The sequence below is a fragment of the Ammospiza caudacuta genome, chromosome 9, assembly GCF_027887145.1.
Source record: "Ammospiza caudacuta isolate bAmmCau1 chromosome 9, bAmmCau1.pri, whole genome shotgun sequence".
In the NCBI taxonomy this organism is placed as follows: domain Eukaryota; kingdom Metazoa; phylum Chordata; class Aves; order Passeriformes; family Passerellidae; genus Ammospiza; species Ammospiza caudacuta.
Window position 1 is genome coordinate 35,327,063 of NC_080601.1, and position 6,476 is coordinate 35,333,538.

Below are 6,476 nucleotides of genomic sequence, written 5' to 3' on the forward strand. Positions count from 1 at the left end.
CAAGTTGAATGTGTAAATTTTATTTTAACTGTAAAACCGAGACAGCACTGAGACAACAGAGATGAGTGGATGACAGTGGTTATGTGGAACAGTTGGAGAAAATGGGATGAAATTCCCCTGCTGTGCTCCCAGCCTGTCTGGAACGTCCCTTTTTTGGTTCACTTGGATGAAAACAGCCACTTCCAGCAAGTCCCCATGGACATCATCTACCTGCCAACAGCTGAATCCCAAAAAGTAACGACTCTCACATTTCAGTCTGGTATTTCCTGGACTGAAATTGCTGCACATGTGCCATGTGGAGTGTGAGCAGCATGTTTAACACATCCCAGGCAGCAGCAGGGAAATGCAGTGTGCAGTTTGTCTAAAAGGTCATTTTTTCCTGGGATTCCTTCAATATCCACAGCCTAAGTGTAGCCTGAGAGGTCGTGGATGAAGGTCCAGTGGGAAGTGAAGATGGCACATAAATGTAGAAATATTTGTTGTGCTCAATGTGATGGAGCTGGCAAACACATCACTGGAAAGTAATCCATAAAATTCTGTATTTAAAGATGGTGCTTTAAAGAGAGAAGAGCCAGGAATTGTTCTTTCAGGTACAAGCAGTATTCATGGCTGGGATTACTTTGGGTGAAGAAATATTTAATGTAATGCAACATTTTCACATTATAACAATGGATAACAATGTCTCTGCATAGCTTAATTCCAACCCCAGACTGATTAATTTAGTGATGTTTAAAGCCAATATTTGACGATATAATTTTATGTTCATAATCACATATTTTTGACAATATACTGAAGGTACCTTCCACAGTTCATTCACTTATGAAAATAGTGAAAATGCAAGAATTAATGTGAAAGGAAAGCAATGAAATGAGTTTTCACTTGTCACACAGAGATTCATGTCAGACTTACATTATCAGATATGCCAATATAATTTCACAGCTGTGTAATAAACTTGTTTGAACTGAACTTGTAGCCAATAAAAAAGGGCTTGTGCCAGCATGCTGGACAAGGCTATTTGAGAGGTGAAATGATAGGATATAAAGGCACACGTGAAGTTTTGATGCTATGCAGATTCTTGCTAATAGGTGGCATAACATAAATTATAAAGTTTCACTGTTTGAAAAGCACTAATCTATTTTTCCACACAGGACTTTACACTAATTTTGCCAAAAAAAGCAGGATATAAAAACTAGCTTGCATTTTAAAATTTATCCAAAGTAATTTTGTTTCCAAAAATCATAGAACAGCTTAGGTTGAAAGAGGTTTTTGTGATATCAGCATCTCCTTTTTAAAACCTTCTTTGTATGTTTAAAGTATAAGATCTCTAAGACAGAGTATATTTCTCAGAGTGTGGTTGTATATCCCATTCATTAATGGGAACAAGAGTGCTAGGGATACCATTGAGTCCAACAGTTTTACCCTAAGGAGTGTCATTATCATTTAGGTTACTGAATTTGGTTTTGGAAATACTGAAATTTAGCCAAATGCACCCCATAGTGCAGTTCAGATATGGTTTTGTGTGCTTCCTACTGGTTATGGCAAACTCAGTCCAAGCAAAACACCTCGGCCTCACTTGAGACCAGATAAGCTTGTCAGCAGAGTGAGGACTAATTTCCAGAACCATCCATCAGTACTTAAATGGTTTTATCTCAGAAATAATGATAATATTTTTGGAAGGAAACCACTTGTGACTGAAAGGAAGAAGATCTGGTGGTTCCTTTGATCAGCACCTAGACAAGGGAGTTTCTTATTCCTTATTTATTGCCAAAACTGGATCGATAACAAAACTGGCAGGAAGCAATTTCAGCATTTTCCTGACATTTTAGGGATGCTGTTATGTGCTTTTATTGCTTATGATCTCCTCTTTCTCTCCTTCCCATGGTCCCTACAGGTTTGCCCTGGGAAGGATCTCCTCTTATTGATATTTTCTGATATTCAGCATAGTGTGTCAGGGGAGAGGCTGAGCCCAAAGGCTGAGCAAGGGCCAAGGATCTCCTCCACATGGTGAGGGGTGATGGAGGCAATGAGGCTCCCAGTGCCACTTTCCCAGATTTCCACACAAATCTTGCTAACCACTGCCCCACGCTCAGCATTGTGTCCTGCTTTATGACTCCTCTTTGTTTCTGAGGGACCACAGGCTCAGGGCTCCACATGATGGGAGATTTCAGATCTGCAGTGCTTTGGGAATGAGATCAGCAGAACTCCTGCAAGGCTGGCAGCCTGGGGAATGGGACATCTGTGGGAAATGCAAGCACTGAGAGCTCCCAAGGCCTCGAGCATACCAGCTCAGAGATAGAGATGTTTGACCTAAGGCCTTGGAGAAGGCTCGGAGCTTTAGAATAGAATAGTGAAACAGACACAAAATAAGAATAAAGATTTGTAGTTTAAGCAGAAATATGCTTTAAGCAATTAGATATAGGCCTCATATAAGTGAATAAATATGTTAAGCAAGATAGAAGACTTTAGGGTTTAACAATAGAACTTGTTGAAGAATTGATAAAAAATAGATGAAGCAATAAGTTCCTATAGAGTTATGTGATTGGATGGAAAAAGACACACTGTGGTAAATATGTAAAACATAGTAATTAGCAATTGGGTATGAAGATGCTAGCAAGATTTGTGGAAGTAGCTGATTGGATAAGAAATTTATAAAAGACATTGTAACTAGAATCATAATGGCTTCTGATTCAAGGCTTCTAATGTGATGGCTTTGGATGTAACAACCTTACAGTCTCACCCTTCCATGAGACTGATTTTGCAATAAACCATCTTTTAAACACCTCTTCAGTCAACTCTGTCCTTCTGTATCCCAAACAGACATCTGCAGAGCTGAGCCTGAGGTTGGCCTGGTGTTTGTTCAGGCCAACACCATCCCATAATTATCTTCCCCATCTCCTTTCACAGGTGGCTTGGAGCTGTAACAAATAGGATGTGTTTTCTAAATATAACCAAGCATTTTCAAATACATTCATCATCTGTGTTTTATTCACTTCAGACAAAATCCCAGCAGAAACTCACAAGATCTGGAACCTCACAAGAGGCATTTTCAGGGAGTGTTACCAAAGGCGTCTGCTGGCAAATAAGAAAAAATGAAAACGTGGCTCCTCTTTCTCCAGAGAACTCCATCATGGGCTCACAAATTTTGGTTATTTAATGCTCAGTGACAGCTTTAGGTTTTAAGGGTACTTTTCATGTATTTTAGATGAGATTACAGTCACATGAGGTCAAAATGTTTTATACATTTTAGAAGTCGCTTGTGAACTGTCCCTTGAAAACTGGTCTTAACAAAAATGCCACACCCTTCCTATACATCTGGATCAAATCCAAACTGTAACAGAAGCATAATATTTTCATTTTTTCTCCCTCAAGCCCCATGGAAGATAATTGATTTAGTAGTTTCTTTGGAAATGCCTGTCCCATTGTGTTGCCCTGTCACCAAGCTGTCTGTCTGCTCATTTTCCCAGAAGTCTGTCCATCTGCAGTGCCCTCATCTCTAGTGATGCTGCAATTCCTGATGGATTTCATTTGAATTGAATGGAAAAAATCAAGATGGCAAATAAATTCCCTTCACATGTTAAGAAAATTGGCTGAATAGTAAAAACACAGCCAAGTTAATAACCCCAGGGATGGAAAACTGTGTTGGTGAATTTAACAATTTTCTGTTTTCTTTAGCTAGCTGATTTCTCAACATACAGACAGCTGCAGACCAAGCCAAGCACAGGAATTCTCTTGCAAAAATGACAATTTGAGGGTGTGGAAGGGAGCCAAAGGCACTCAATTAGGACAGGGGAACTGGAGATGTGAAGAAAAACTGAACTCAGAACGATGAGTGGCTCTAGGCATTGAGTCTCTAGAGAAGAATCATAGAATCTGTGGAATGGTTTGGGTTGGAAGGGACCTCAAAAATCATCCCATTCCACCCCTGCCATGGGCAGGGACTCCTTCCACATTCTCAGACTGCTCCAAGCCCTGTCCAGCCTGGCCTTGGGCACTGCCAGGGATCCACAGGGGCAGCTACAGCTGCTCTGGGCACCCTGTGCCAGGGCCTTACATCCTCACAGGGAACAATTCCTTCCTAACATCTCATCTAAATCTTCCCTCTGTCAGTTTGAAACTGTTCCCCCTTGTCCTTTCCTTGTAAAAAGTCACTTTTTGTCATTTTTATAAGCCTCCTTTAAGTACTGCACCAACATCTCTGGTGTGTGATTTGCACAGCCCTCCAAGGCTGACAGGCTGGGCAGGAGGGCAGAATGCCAAAAACTCTTCCTGAGTGAATGCCAAAATCTCTTCCTTCTCTTCCAGACATGAAGGCAGCACATCACCACTTGGAATGGAACCTTAGAGGCACGTTTGGTTTAAATCACATATATTCACCCCAAGTGCCAAGGGAGAAGGAAACTTCCCTCCCAATAACACAGCGGGGAGGAAAGGATGTTATGTTTTCTTCTGCTAGAAGAAAGTTTTCTTCTGCTCTACCAGAAGTATCCACACCTTGGTAGTGGAAAATAAGCTCCAAAAGTCCAGCTGGAGGATCACTTACAGCTATTTTCTACGTGGTTTGCTTCTGACTGTGATCCATCACACATACCAGACTAATGGATTACACTGCAGCAACCTTAGCTTCATCTTCCTTTATCTTGGAAAATCTGGGTAATGGCATTAAGTGTATTTTTCCATAAATTATTTACAGGAGGAGACCAACCTTGTAATTGCAATGGAAAATATTTATTTCTTGTTATTTCACCCAATCATGTGCAAATTCCTCCTGCCTATTTGTCTAAGACTGCCACAAAAGAAAAAAAATACTTAAAAGGCAATGTTTAAAATACCCTGGAAAGGACCAGAAGCTTAAAACAAACCAGTAGGGTAGCAAAAGGCAAAGCAAGACACAGTAAATTCCAGACAGACAGCCAATTCCACAGATAAACATTAAACTGGGGGGGGGGGGGGGGAATATCCTTGCAATTTCTATGATTTCAACTTCCTGTATTTCAATTTTTTTAGCATTTCTGCCCTTCCAGCTGCAGGAATTGCCCGGCCTTCACTCACCTGCCTCAGCCACAGCAGACTGATGCCTTAAGCAGCTGGAACAGAGGCTAGATGGAGTTAAGGGGAATAAAGTGAATATTTATTAAAGAGCCTTCATAGGCCACAGTCATGGCTCTGCCTGGATGGCTCCAAGATGGAAGCCAAAGAGGGCTTGGTCACAAGATCTCACATTTTTACAAGTTTTGGTCCATTTGTATATTGTAATTGTCCCATTCCAGCTTTAGCCCCTGCAGTCCCACCCTGCTTGTTTTTCTCTCTCCAGCCCACGGTGTTTGTGCACTTGGGCCTGAGATTTGGGTCATTTGTTCTTGGTGCCCAGCTGGAGCAGGAATTGTTTTGTCTCCCTGCTCTGTGCACAGAGCTCACCATACCCTCATATGAAACACATATAAAGCAGCACAGAATGTGAAAAAAATAAAAAGTGAAAACTCGAGGTATCAAGAGACAGCACCAGGAGCCAGGCCAAACCCAACCCCAACCTCATCCCTCCCGCACCCCGCCTGAAACGTGCAATCTGCTGGCTGCAAACACTGCTCCCAGCTCTAAAACATCGCTCCAGCTCTAAAACACCGCTCCCAGCTCTGATTCCCAGGGATTTTCCTTTCAGGGAGCTCTAATGAGGCGCTGTTTACAGAGTGCTGCTCTTCCCGGTGGCAGCAGCGGCCCTGCCCCGCGGTGCTGGGGCCTGCAGCCAGCTCCGGCCTCCAGCAGCCACAAAAAGCTTTCTTCAGGCCACCCCAGTTAGTGATTCCCTTTGGAATTCTGGATTGGATTGGATTTCTGGAAGGGAATGGATTTCTGTCTCCATTCCCTTCCAGACAACCCAGTTATTTTGTAGCTTGGGCCTCCATGCCTGTGACGTCGTTTCGTATGGCTCCTGGTTCTATTGGTGTTCTCAGTGCCAGCTTTTCCAAAAGCTGCTTTTCTACAAAAATAGGAGGTTTTCTACAAGCCCAGGAGGTTTCATTACCAGCCCAAACATCCATCTATTGAGAAAACACTGCCTTCACAGACAGATGTTTCTTCTTGCTCTGTCAGTCTCGTTCAGTTTCTGTTCAGAAAATAAATATCTGTGCTACAAAGAAGGGTTTAAAATGCCACAGTTGTGATCATGGTCTCTTCAGAGTGGACAGTGTTGTGCTTCTGTAAAATATTAGAAACTGTTCATTCTGTGTTGTAGTGTGTTCGTTAAGTTCATTTAATTCCTCCCCCATTTTATGTATCTGCTCCCCCCCATTTTGTGTAAAATGGTTCTGCCCTCCTCAGTTTTCCCGCCACAGCTCTCCTGACAGTTATGTTACTATGGTTACCCCGCCCCCTTCAGTTGTCAATCGCTCAAGTTATGTAACTTCCCCTCCCTTATTTTACCATATAAGTAAGCTTTTCCTCCTCCCTGGGCTCAGTCAATCACCCCCCACTCCTCCCAG